The sequence below is a fragment of the Cetorhinus maximus genome, chromosome 1 (assembly GCF_964194155.1).
Source record: "Cetorhinus maximus chromosome 1, sCetMax3.hap1.1, whole genome shotgun sequence".
Taxonomy (NCBI): domain Eukaryota; kingdom Metazoa; phylum Chordata; class Chondrichthyes; order Lamniformes; family Cetorhinidae; genus Cetorhinus; species Cetorhinus maximus.
The window spans coordinates 54,333,602-54,348,203 of NC_135879.1; positions in this window are offsets into that span (position 1 = coordinate 54,333,602).

Below are 14,602 nucleotides of genomic sequence, written 5' to 3' on the forward strand. Positions count from 1 at the left end.
TCTCTATCTGGAAAAAAGCTTTTGTTCATTTCTAGCCTCAACTTTAGGCAGGCATCCTCTGCTACCATGTTATATTTTAGGAAGCCCAGTGGCGAAGGATAAAACAGGGGCCAATCTTTTACACAATTTTAAAAACATTTATATGTAATAATTCTTTAAAGACTATCAATTGCCTATGTGCCATCATACCTTTTAATGTATTTACCCAATCCACCTCAGTCATAATTACTTAATTTCCTTTGTTCAAATTTAACACCCTGGTTTCAGATTGAACTACCCCACTTTCAAACATAAAATTTAAAATTCTATCATATTATGATCACTCATCCCTAAAAGTTCTTTTACAACAAGATTATTAATTAGCCCATTATCGTTACATAATACTAGATCTAAAATGTCCTGTTCTCTAGTAGGTTCCTCAACATACTGCTGCAGAAAACCTTCCCTAAGACACTCCACAAACTCGTCTTCCACAGCATTAGTGTTCATTAGATTTACCCAGTCTATATGCAAATTGAAGTCACCCATGAATTCTGTTTTACCCATGCTACATGCTTCTCTAATCTCCTGATTAATACCATGCCCCACACTACCGCTACTGTTTGGTGGCCTATAAACAACTCCAACCAATGACGTTGCCTTTTGCTGTTTCTTAGCTCCACCCAAACAGATTCCACACATTGTTCTTCCAATCTGAGATCCTCCCTTACTAATATACTGATCCCATCACTTATGATCAGCTCAACACCACCTCCTTTTCCTTTTTGCCTGTCCTTCCTAAATGTTGAATATGGAGAATATGTCAGAGATAGAACATGTCCAGGGAGGGAACAACAGACCTAACATTGGTGATGGGAAAATTTATGGAATCTCTAATAAAGGAGAAAATAGAAAGCATCTAAAAACCAAAAATGAATGAATGAATGGATTTCAAAAATGAAGGTCTTGCTTGACTAATATCATTGAGTTCTCTGAAGATGTGACAAAGTGTAGACAAGGTCATGTATAGATGTAAGTTACCTAGATTTCCAAAAAAAAATCCAATTAGGTGCCACAACTGAGACTAATGAATACGGACGGAACATGCTGAATTAGGGCACAAGTAGCAGAATGGATAGTTAGCTGACTGCAAGACAGAAGCAGAGAGTAGGGGTAAAGGGTACATTCTATACCATGTAACAGTTTGTGCTGATGCCAAACAACTGCTTGATCAGTGGACTTCTTATTCTCCAGGAATAAAGCTGTAATTTTTGTACTTTATTGATCAACGTTTTAACCACTGCTCAGTGCTATTTGATACCATTGTCACCAATGCTTTAAGCAGCTGAGTAGAGAGCTGCCATGGAACTAAATCAATGAAAATGAAGACCGGTCATTGTGTTAAAGGTAGAGGCTGTAAGAGTAAATGCATAATTAAACAGCTGCTTTGACTGCCTGAGCAGCTGTACAAATGGGACAACCATTAACAGTTGTTACATTGATCACAATGATCACTGAGATACTGATTAAATCAACACTAGGATTGGATTTTACTGTAGTTGATTACATTACATACATTAGAAAGTGGTGAAAAATGTTTATAGTTTATGTTGCTGTGAGGGTTTATTGAAAAAAAATCAGTAACTTCACAGCCTTTAGCATTTTTCAGTCATTCATCTGGAAGCAGCAGACTCTCAAAATAACGTGGTTTTTTTGTAAAATAATAAGTGTTGATGTACTCTGGTCTCAGAAGGGAACGTTTCATTGCATTCTGCAAAAATTAGGTGAGGGACCTTCTGTGTTTCCCATGGACATCAGTTAATCAGGAAAAACCAATTCATTGTCAGAAAAATGGTCAATAAAGCCCAGTCTAGTAATGCAAACTGCAGCAAGCTGTTGCAGACTGAGCCTCAAACAAATAGGTCAGAGAATCACAAAGTGAAATAGCACAGCCTGCACTACTGCAGCAAGCCTAGAAAGTGCAGGAGTGACATGAAAAAGGAAGTTTGTTAAATAAAGAGATGGCACAAAAATACTGGCAAGTAAAATCAAAGAAAACCCAATTATGTTTCATCAATACATAAAGAACAAAAGGATAACCACTGAAAGAATAGGGCTAAATAGAGTAACGTGTGAATAAGTAACCTGTGTTTGGAGTTAGAAGTGATGGGTGGGGTTCTTAATGAATACTTCACATTTGTCTTCACAGTAAAGTGGTAAGATACAGACATTAAAGAGGAGGAGCGTTAAATATGGGATGGGATAAACATAGTGAGGGAGGGAATATTAAGGGGTTTAGCATCTTTGAAATCACCAGGCTCAGATCAAATGTATTCCAGGCTGTTACGAGAAGCTGATTTGTGAAGGGAAGATCGTGCCTGACTAAGTTGATTGAATTGTTTCAGGAGGTAACAAGGGAGGGACGTGGGGAGGTGTCAATGATGGTATTGTGTTTGATGTAATCTATATGAATTTTAGCAAGAGTTTTAACAAAGTCTGAAATGCCAGACTGGCCAGCAAAATAAAAGCCCCAGAGCAAGTGGCAAATTGGATTCAAAATTGGCTCTGTGACAGAAAACAAAGGATGAGTTGATGAGTGTTTTTTTTGTAACTGGAAAACTGTTTCCAATAGAGTTCTGCAGGGGTCAAAACTGGGCCCTTTGCTTTTCATATCTTATATATCAATGACTTAAGCTTAAATGCAGGGGATCGGGTTAAGAAGTTCACAGGTGATTTAAAAAATGATTATGCGATTGATAGTGAGGAAGAAAGCTGCAAATGAACTGGTCAATTGAGCAGAACAATGGCAAATGAAATTCCGCCTAAAGAAGAGTGAGATATTGCATTTGGAGAGGGCAAATGAGGCAAGGGAATGCATAATAAATGAGTAATACTAAGAACTGCAGAGGAACAGGAACTTGGAATGTATGCCCATAGACCCTGAAGGTAACAGGACAGGACAGATGGTTAAAAAGGCATATGGGATACTTTCCTTTATTAGTCAAGGCATAGAATGCAAGAGCTGGGGAGTTATGGTAGGACCGTATGAACTTTAGTTAGGCAACAACAAGAGTACTGCATCCAATTCTGGTCACCATACTACAGGAAGGATGTAAGTGTACAGAGGAGATTTACATGGATGTTGCTATGAATTAAAAACTTTGGATATGTATGATGAGAGATTGGATAAACTGGAATTTTTTTATGGAACAGAGGGGTTTTAATTGAAGTGTATAAAATTATGAGGGTCTTGGATAGAGTGGAAAGGAAAGACCTCTTTTCATTAGCAGAGAGACCAATAACGAGAGAACTATAGATTTAACCTCCAACACCTCTTTGTCCCTTTGTCTATCTCCACCTATCACTGGCCCTCTATCCAGCTCTACCTGTCCCACACCCCACCCCCCCCCCCCCCCCTTAAACCAGTTATATTTCACCTCTTTTCTAATTTTACTTAGTTCTGTTGAAGAGTCATACGGACTCGAAACGTTAACTGTGTTCCCCTCCGCAGATGCTGCCAGACCTGCTGAGTTTTTCCAGGTATTTTTATTTTTGTTATAGATTTAAAGTAACTGGTAGAAGGATTCTTGGGGATTTGAAGAAAGGTTTTTCACCCAGAGGCTGGTACAGATGTGGAACTTCATGCCTGAAATGGTGGTAGAGGCAGAAACTCTCAATGTTTAAAAATTGCGTTGATATGGTCATTAAGCGCCGTAACCTACAAGGCTGCAGAAAAATAATCTAGAAAGCAGGATTACATTTGGACTTGGAAACTAAAAGTACAAATTCAAAATTTACAGAAGACTCCAACTTTAACACAGAGCAGACTGTGGAATTAATAAACTGCAGAATGGATGTGTAATTGGCAGACATGTGAGGTGCACTTTTGTGGATGAAGGAAAAGGACCTCACCTACACTTTGGAAAGTAAGGGCTGAATTCTTGCACCTGAGTCGGGGGAAATTTCCCGACTCGGGAGAAACTTCTCCCGATCTTTGGATTTCCATTTCGGGGGGGTGGGGGGGATGGGGGTGGTGGAGGTGGGGGAGGCTAAACACGTATCAGGTCTGCCGACCCTGGAAAGAGTTTGGAGGCAGCCACAAGGGCTGCCAAGTACCAAGCTGGGCTGTTTAAAATGCCTGCCTTGGTGTTCTGGGATTTCGTCCCAGTTACAGGAAAAACAACAAAACAAAAAATAGCCCTCACCCTGACCCCCTATATGCTCCCCATGCCCTATTCATGCCAACTCATGCTGCCTCATGCCCTCCCACCACCCCCATGTCTTCCATGCCAACCTATGTACCTCTACCCACCCCTATGGCCCCGCATACCCTCCATGCTAACCTATGCCCCTACCCACCCCCCATGCCCCTTCATACTGTCCATGAAACCATGTCCCCTACTCACCCCCATAGCCCTTCATAACACTTATACTAATTTAGTGCCAACTCATACCAACCCATGCCCCCCATCAGCACCATTTGCCAACTCATCTGGTATCCAGAATGGGCAGACCTCAGGAGCCATGGTGAGGGGAACTAAAATAAAGTTCTAAATGTCTATTGCAGGCTTCACTATATTTAAAAAAACACTCATTGATAACATTTAAATCCCTTATAAAATAAACTTTCCTTCAAGTACTTAATCCCTTATGAAAACATAAATTTATACTCATTGCCCCACATCAAAGACAGCTAACTCTTTAGAACCACTTGGAGCTATCAATAAAGCTGAACTTATAGGACCCCCACTGTGATAATCATAGGTTATGGAAGCAGTACTAATCTTTACATCAACAAACAGTGAAATAGTAAGCACCATCTTTTTTCAACTGCAGGCTGGATGATTATTTTTTCAAAAATTTAAAGAGTCTGAGGATTGAAGTGACTTGACAACTGACAGTTCCACAGAGCTTGTCCACTTTTTACGCACGTTCATGTCTAATTTTAACAATTCCAAAGGGGTACGTAACCTCTTCCAAAGGGGCAGCTGACCTCCCCAAATAGCTCTGGAAGCTTTAGACCTTTTCCTCAAATGTCTAAAGCCCATGAGTCATGTTTTACAAATCCCAATAAATGAAGTTTGGATTAGTTTGAAATTTGCACTTTTAAAGTTAGCACTTTTATGTGCAACTGCCTCCATGAACTACAGATGTGCAAAGTACAACCTGCCCCTGTTAGCCCCCTCTCTTAGCGAAAATGGTAGGTGACGGGTTCAGAGGCGGGACTGCTACAATTGGGTCTCTGGCTCCATTTTAGCTAAGGCATGGTGCCCTTCCATCTCTGCAAAAGTTCAGTCTTAAGTGTATAAATGAGGTAGAGAAACAAAGTGACCTCTGGTACAGATACACAAATCACTAGAAGTAGCGATGCAGATTAGTAAGTACAGAATAAAAGCAAACCAAGCACCAAGACAGTGCAAATGGGATTTACTAGGATGATACGAGAAGTGAGAGGTTAGCCCTATCAGGAAAGGGGAAAGGCTGAGCAGGCTCAGGCTCTTTTCTCCAGAAAAGAGAAGGACGAGGAGGTGACCTGATAGAGATGTTTAAGAATATTAAAGGGTTTGATTAAGTAGATGTACAGAAAATGGGTGGGATTTTGCTGAAGGGGTGGAGGTCACCTTGTCGGGGTAGTTTTTGGATGGCCGGCACGCTCGGGCAGGAGGCGGGACTACCCTGCAATATTTCCAAGAGGAGGCAGGCAGGGGAGGTAGCTAATTATGGATGGCAGGCAGGCCTTCCACATTGCTAGCCCAATCAGAGGACGTGGAACCTTGACAGTGCCACTGAGAGAGGTGGCTGCTGCTGAAGCAGCAAGGAGAACGCGAGGGCACTGCATTTTGCGGAACCCTCAGAAGGGTGAGCATTAAATGAATTTTTAAATAGTCTAAGCAGAGAGGGCCTGGAGAAGGGGCCCTTGCCCCCCACTGCCAACACCCCACCTTCCCACCCTAGCAGTAGCATTGGGGCTGCAGGGACATTATTTGCTGCCGGAGTCCCCCTCCCCCTGCACCATGGAGCCTCTGACTCCAATGCCCCTCCCCCGCTAGGAAGCTGCTGGGATGCTGCCTCCATGCAGCCGGTGGCCTCCCCATGCAGCAGGGGGCCACTATGCCTCTGACAAAGTGCCTCAGTTGGGCTATCCATCTCTATTCTGTGAGTGGCTGAGCCATTGCCGTTTTATACATACCCCGCCCCTCCCCCCTCACCCGGCCACCCTCCCCACTAGGAAACATCTCCAGCAGTGGGACTGCATCGGAGGAGCTGTCGCAGTCATTTTCTAAGTGTCCCCTCCCCCATCTCCATTCCTGCCAGCCAGGTGCCAGTAAAATTCTGCCCAATGCTTCCACCTACAGGGCAGATCCTAAAGGCTATAAATATAAGATAGTCACTAATAAAGCCAATAAGGAATTCAAGGTACGTTTCTTCACCCAGCGAGTGGTTAGAATGTCAACCTTGCTTCCAGAAGGAAACTGAGGCAAGTGAAAGGAAGCTAGATAAACACATGCGGGAGTAGGGAAGAGGGGAATATTTTGAAAGAAAGGGTAGGAGGAGACTTGTGAGGAGCATAAACACTGGCATGGAGCTGTGGAGCAGGATGGCTTGCTTCTGTGCGTAAGTGCTACATAAGAAATACTTTGAAATCCCATAAATATGTTAAGTTACTGTGACCGGGTGCACAGGATCAGCATGCAGGACTACTGAAATATACTGAGCTAGCAGACATTTCAAATGCTGTTACCATGAAGAGACTGAAATGTTCCACCCAAAAACAACATTTAAATCGACAAGTCAAAAAAGATATATCATCAGTTGGCTAAGTTTAAGAAATCACACTTCTGGCAAATTGTCTTAACCACCAGGGCCAAATATGCATGCCATAGGAACCTGATTAGCATACTACTGTTTGTTTCCAACATGAAACAGGCAGCTTCATATGCTGACAGTGCAAAGGTGCCATGTAGCTTCTATCTGTTAGTTTTAATGGATGGAAAATTGTCAGGAATGTGCTGTAATTTCCTGATACAATCTTCTGGCAGGCTCAGTTTGCTCTGACAGAATCTTCCCTCAGATATTTACAGGCCCCGATGTGTCAGGATGACTCTTTTTGAAGTGAATGCAGCTGTTAGTTGCTGTTTCTATAACTAGTATTGCACTGACAACAGTAAACAGTTTTTCAGCACTGCAGTACCAAGCATGTACAGCTAATATTCTGATGCATTTTTTACATTGACCAATGGAACCCTAAATTGTTTTTCAATTACACAGCTGTATTTCATGATAAATGTGCACAGATTTTGGGACTGATTTACAAGACCTCCACTCAATGGGGTGGTAACCAGCTGAAAATGACAGTACATCACTTACCATCCAGCTTCTGCCACTGGTATGACCGATGCCATTTTCATTGGAGCCTTCATTGGGTCAGCCCAGGCACCTACTAGTAATATGTTGATTGGTGTTGTATATCATACATAGAAACCTGACACTGAGGTGTCAATGGATGCAACAAGCATGCTCTCCCCACTGGAACCAGGCACTGAACAATCTAACCAGTGCTCCTTGAAGGGACTGCTGCAGAATCCTCAAAAAATGGTATTTTTAAAAAATTGTGGAGCTGCCAGCCTGTCCATGGCCCTCACCCACTCTAGACTTGCCTTCTCTCGCAACTTTTGGGTGTTTCATGAAGGGGCTGCTGGATCTTCTGAATGCACCCCCAAACATCAAGCTGCCTGTGAGAGCTGGTACAGTATCTGCAGTCCAGCATTAGTAACCAAATAAGGCCCAGCCCTCAAAATGAGTCAAGTCTCAGGACAAGGACTCAGTATGTTCCTCACTTAACCTAACCAAATTCCATCTGAAGCAAAAATCAAGCCAATTATGTTTTGTGGTATAGACAGAATACTCCTGATTATGTAGCTAGCATGCTCATACTGAGGCAGAAGGCAAAGAATGCCATGAAAACCATAATTTACAGTGTCTGTGTAGGAAGCAATACAACTTGTTTTATTACTGTTCTCCTTCATCTTTTTTTATATGGTCATTCCACATTACTGAACAAGATCTTGGAAAGAAAGCAAAGCAAAATTGATTATTCGTTTTGTGCTATGTTTGCCATTCAAGTCCAGTCAAGCTTGCACACTTCATCTCAACTTTAGTACCAAATATGCAAAATAATTAACATTTTAAAGATAATTGAATACCCATCAAATCATTTTTAAGATAGGTTCAATCTGAGACACGTATGAATTACATTTTCTCTCTGTTGCAGTGTTAACATATCACATTGCTCGAATGTGTCTTTTGAGGGTTGTGATCGATTCTTCTCAACTTTAAAAGCTGTCTAGCCTGCTCCTGGAGTCAGGTGTATGTATATTGGAGCCATCAATATGAGTGTTCAAATGGACAGGTAGGGGGAGTGCAGCCACAAGCTATAATTTTATCACAAGAAGAAATGTTTTATTTGCAAAATGCTGTGGAGTCACCTCTAAGGAACTATATGATCAAGGATCCTGTTGGATATACTGGGGTTCCCACACATAGGGATATCTTTGGTTGAGGTGTACAATGTGGATTTAATTTGATATAGCACATTTTACAGCATTGCCCAAAGTTAAAATTATCCCTATTCAGCTAAGCTGTAAAGTATCAGAAACATTCACATCAGAGAGAAGGTTAGTTACTTTTACAAATTTCAGCTCATTAAGTACATCATTAGCTTCTTAACAAGCACCATTATTGTAAGCGCAACATGATTGGCGATTCAGTTAAGCATCCATTATTAGTATATTCAGACTCCCACACGTCTCAAAGATTAAAATAGTGCATTGCATTGTGTGAATTATAACTCATTGAAATTAAGTCACCCTTATTCATAGTACTTGTAAAATTAATATTCATCATATAATGAGGTTAAATAAAAACATAGAATTCATGCATTATATTCCCGAATCTACTTCTGAACAAAATAATTTTTGTTAACAAGACAATAATTCTAGCCAATGCACTAGAATTAGCACACCACCTTCAACAGTACAGGGACTTATAAAAAGCAATGTCTCCCTCTACTCAAATAAGGATCATATCAGCTTTATAACAGCATTCTTAGATGCCCAAAGGCATTGTATTTTTAAGCATGAGTTTTTCCTGTCATTTTGATGAAGATTATAAAATGGAAATTGCAAGCCCATGTGTGCACCCATTTGAGAACAAATAGGAATCATTTGGCTTCGGGAGAAACAAGCTTCAAAATTCAGCTGCAGCAAGAAAGCAAACAACATATCCAACATAAAGTCCCAAAGATTCTGATGATACCTTTTATAACCTCACATATGTAAAACTGCATTGTGATTTACAGCCACTTACCCATGATTGAAGTGCTATTGATGCATTCCTGTTATTTATATTTGAAAGTCCTGCTTCTCCGCATAGTTGGGATTTGCTTGAAGAATCTGCTTAGCCTCTCAAATAAGCAACAGCTAGCTGTGCCTGCTCACTGTAAAATGATGCAGCACCTAACAGTACAACACACATTCTCCCGATTCTACAGTCATTTATGCTCCTGTCATATGATGTAACTGAGTGTTTTTCTGCCATGCTCAGAGACAGAATTAATCAATAGCAGAGAAGATGATAGACAAGAAAAAAGGAGCTGTGATTCTTTGGGTAAATTAAACATCAATCAAAGGCTAATATTTGGTGGTAATTTCAATCTTGTTTCTCTTGAAATCTGATCAATAGAATTAAATAAAGCTCAGACAGGAATATTCACATTCAGTATTGTAAATTACTCTGGTTCTAAATTACATAAAGCATATCTTTTCCAGTTGAAGGAAGCTGTAGGTGTTGCATGGGAGATTGAATATTAAATCTACTGTCACATAATATACTTAGCCTTCAGGAGAAGTCAATAAACACACTTTAGTCACGGAGCTGGCTATGACGATATAGCATTGAAGAAGATGAAAATTACAAACTTATGAATTGTTCAAAATTGTACATTGTTTTCTTTACCAAGTATTTCCATTGAAATTAATTGAATCGTAGAATAAAACAGCGGAGAAGGAATCAATTCGGCCCATTGTAACTATGCAGGCTCTTTGATAGATTCATTCAATTATTCCCACCCCTCTGCTTTTTACCCATAGACCTCTAAAATTGTTTCTCTTCAAGTTCACATCTAATTCCCTTTCAAAAGTTACCATTGACCCTTCTTCTACCACCCTTTCAGGTAATTCATTCCAGCCTGTGAGAAACCTCTGTGTAAAAAAAATACCTCTCACGTCTCACCTCTGATTCTTTTGCCAATTACCTTAAACCTATGTCCTCTGGCTACTGACCTTCTTGCAACTGGAAACAGTTTTTTCTTACTTAGTCAATCAAAACCAAATTCATGATTTTGAATGACTCTATCTCCTCTTTACCTTACGCCCATGAAGGAAAATGTAGTATAAGGGTCTGGCACATATAGGTTTAAAGTGGGATTGAGTACAGTGTATCCACACAGTAACGTAAGAGAGCACATGACCCACATCCAGAGTCAGTCTAACTATGCAGGGCAAAAACTCTGAAACGCTCAGAAAGCCCAAAGATTATCCACGAGGTCAAGACTGCAAGCCTGGAAAGCACATAGCCGTGCTGCTTGAGTGAGATCAAAGGTGTTGGTTTCTTATTTTGGAGTGCAGACATTTCAGTCAATGGTCATTTAACAAATTTTAAATTGGACACAGGAGCCAGCGTAACAGTCCTGTCAGACAAAAAGCCGTGGCTAAAAGATCACTGCCTTCAAACAACGGGCACACCACTCTATGGGCCTGGAGGAATGCGACTTCCAATCATAGGCATGATTCTGGAACCACTAAGGTATGGCGGCAAACAAATCTTCGAGCTAATGTAAGTAATCCGTAACCAGCCTTTCTCTCTCTTGAGCAGAGATGCCTGTGTAGCCCTGGATCTCCTCAAAACGGCTGAAGATGTCAAGACAACCATTGTCGCTAATCAGGAACTGCAAGTTCTTGAGTACTCAAACAAAATGGAGTATCCTGACTGGGACTTCAGCTCTGAACTGTCTTCTCTCTTTGCGGAGAGGTTTGTCCATTCTTGTTACAGGCGCTGGGAAACCTTCAATGGTCAGACCAGCCAACCACCCAGGAGGTAACCACAACACCTCCAGTGGAGGATGGCAAAAGAGAGCAACCAGCCGTCTGATAGTCTCAACCTCCAGCTCGATGACAGTGCAGCCGGTTAACACTGCAACCAGTGAACATACGCTACAGCTCCCATCCAGCATTCTGAAGCCACAACAGATGCTGGAACCTGATAACAGTCACCCATTACCAGCAGCAAAATGTGGAGGTGAGCATACTACTAAATCACATTCAGTTACAGGAATGCTCATCCTCCACCAGAGAGCACATCACCATGACCCACATGACAACGGAAGGAGTGAAAGAAATGACAAAGAGACGAGCACAATTTTCATCCACCCCGCAAGAAACGAGTTAGACCAGCAACAGACATAAGGTAAGTTATAATCACTTAAAATGCATTGGATAAAGATTTGGGGGGAGGTGTGCTATAAGGGTCTGGCACATATAGCGTTAATGTGGGATTGTGTATAGTACCAGCCGCACAGTGATGTAAGAGAGCACATGACCCATACCCAGAGTCAGTCTAGAGTTGGACAAAACCCAGCTAGCATGGAGACAGCTCCTAGTTTTTACTGTATATTTGTAAATAGTTCTAAGAGCCAATAAAGGCCTAACCTAAGTTAACCTATGTATGACTGCAAAGACTTCTTCAGACCTACTGAACTGTATCGAACATCCTACAACAGAAAACCATTCCAGCTTCTCCAGTCTCTCTACATGGAAACATAGAAAGACATCTGCATAAATATAAAAGCAAAATGCTACAGATGCTGGAAATCTGAAACAAAAACAGAATATGCTGGAAAACCCCAGCAGGTCGGACAGCATCTGGGGAGAGAGAAACAGGGTTAACATTTCGAGTCTGTATGACCCTTCTTCAGAAAGCTACCTGATACAGAAGCAGGCTATTCGGCCTATCATGTCTGCCAAAAAAAGCTATCTAGCCTAATCCAACCTTCCAGCCCTTGGTCCATGGCCCTGTAGTTTACAGTCCCTCAAGTGCATATATCAAATTATTGTTTAAATGTGATTGGTATAACTGAAGTCCTTCTCCCTGGTATCATTGCAGTAAATCTCTTCTGCAACTGCTCCAAACATCATCCTTCCTAAAGTGTAGTGCCCAGGATTGAACACAATACCAGGTGAGGCCTAACTATAGTGCTGTTTTACTACTTGTCCTACATGGTGCAACCCCTGTGGTTTGAGCAGAGGTAGAGACATGCTGCTCAGATTCCTGCTCTGGCTGCCAAGATGCTCTTGACTGATGTCTTCTGGGTTTTGGATCCCATATGGGCCCTGCCAAAGATTGTTCCACCTGAAGAACCAGAAACAGCCATCTGGATGAGGCAGCATCCCTCATATATTGACTGAGGGATGGGGAAAGGTGATAAGTGGAATTGCTTTGAGTGGAATCCTTATTTCGATGACTCCTTTCACTATTATCCTTCTCATGGCCCAGCTACATGTTACTATTTCCACTGGAGCGGTGAACATTTTTGTGAAGGTCAGGATGACATTGTGAGGCCAAAACTGAGGTCTCCTATTTGAGGTCACAGGAATTTTGACATCCAGGGATGGAATTTTGTGGCCTGAATTGGACTGCAACAGACAGTTGAAAAAAATGGCTGGAAAGCTGTGTGTGCTGTGTCCTGCCTCCATTCCTGATGTCAATAATCTTTGTGAGGTGGATGTTGGGGGAGTACATGCCTGAGAAAGTGTCTGCACTCCTGTTTATGTCAATTAAGCTAGTTAAGGGCTTGTTGAAAGCCCATTTTTCTAAAGTTTTTTGAATTTGCTGGAGTCAGCCAGTGTTCAGGAGCTGTCTGCCACAGACTAACTGAAGTCAGGTGTGGTGCATGTTGGAAGCAAGTCAAGAAGGCCAGAAAAGTTTGATAAAGTAGGTGTAATGGCTGATCACATGTGAAAGGGCTTAACCCTTTCAAGCAAAATTTGCAGCAGCCTATCTCAGATAAGGGGAGGAGTCAGCATTTAGAACTTTGGTAGGTCAGGGTGTCCTCACCCTCCTGCCAATCCATGGGCATTGGAGTGGTGGGCAAGGCTGTTTGAACTCCACCTGAGCACCAGGAAGGGTGCAGTGGGAAATGGGTACTGCACCCTCAGAAATCGAGGCCATTGAAGCTGTGAAGCAGCAGCCTGCACAGGAAGAAAGGAACCCTGGGCATCAGGAGGCCAGAGGAGAGGGTCCAGGGGCATAAAGAAGGAGGAGGCATGACCTTGAGTGCAAGATTTAAAGGCAAGGCTTAGCTACCTAAGAACCAATGCTGAAGAAGACTGTGACTCTCTAGGCAGATGGTCACAGGCATCTGTGCCCTCATGAGTGTGTACTTCACACATCGCACCATTGATAGCCATGCCATGCCAGTAGCAGGCAAGGTAACTATGGCCTTGAATTCCTTCATCACTGGATGCTTTCAAGAATTGCTGCAGACCTCTGCAGCATCTCACAGTCAGCTGCATGCTGCTGCATTAGCCAAGTGACAGATGCCCTCCTCGCAAGGCTGGAGATTACATCAGATTCCAGACCAATGCAGCCTCACAGTCTCAGAAAACATTGGATTTCACCGCGGGCGCTGATTTCCCCCAAGTGCGGGACAAGGTTGACTGCACCCATGTTGCCATGGACACCTAGTGAGCGACTGGAAAGATTGATTAACAGAAAGGCCTACCATTTCCTGATTGTCCAGCTGGTCTACAACCACAAGAAGAGCTTCCTTCATGTGTGCACACTTTCCTGGTAGCTGCCATGGCACTTTCATTCTCTGCCAGCCAAGCTTTCCGTAGCTATTAAATCTCACCTCCCAATTCCATGCATGGATTCTAGAGGACAAGGGCTATCCATTGAGGAGATGGCTTCTCACCAATCTGTGAGTTCCACAACCACAGGCACAGAGACATTACGCTGAGAGCCATTTGCGCACCAGAATCCTCATTGAACAGTCCATCAGGCTGCTAAAGAAACGCTGTAGCTATCTGGCCCGCTCGGGTGGTGCCCTGCATTAAACATCTGCAACAGTCTCTCGAATGGACATGGTCTATTGCATCCTTCACAATGTGGTCCAATAAAGAGGAGTGACCCTTGAAGATGCAGATACATTGGAAGGACCGATTTCATTGGAGGAAAGAGGAGGAGCAGGACATGGGAGAGGATGGGACGGGGGTGCAGAAGGAGTAGCTTTTGCTACGCAAGTTGGTCCAACTAGCATGGAGGTGTCCAGGCCAGGGTGTCAGAATGAGGTCTTTTCAGGAAGCCATAAATGTGAGGGATCATTTGATTCAGCAAAAGGTCAGCTAATATACTCCAAGGTCTGAGGGACTTATCAGAGGCACATGAATGGCCCAAACCTGCAGTGACACATTGAGCAGTAACCGTGTGTGAAGATTCTGGAATTTTACTGTCACAAGAAGCTGGGCTACTGCCTGGAGCTTTCACGGTGAGGAACTACTATTTTGTT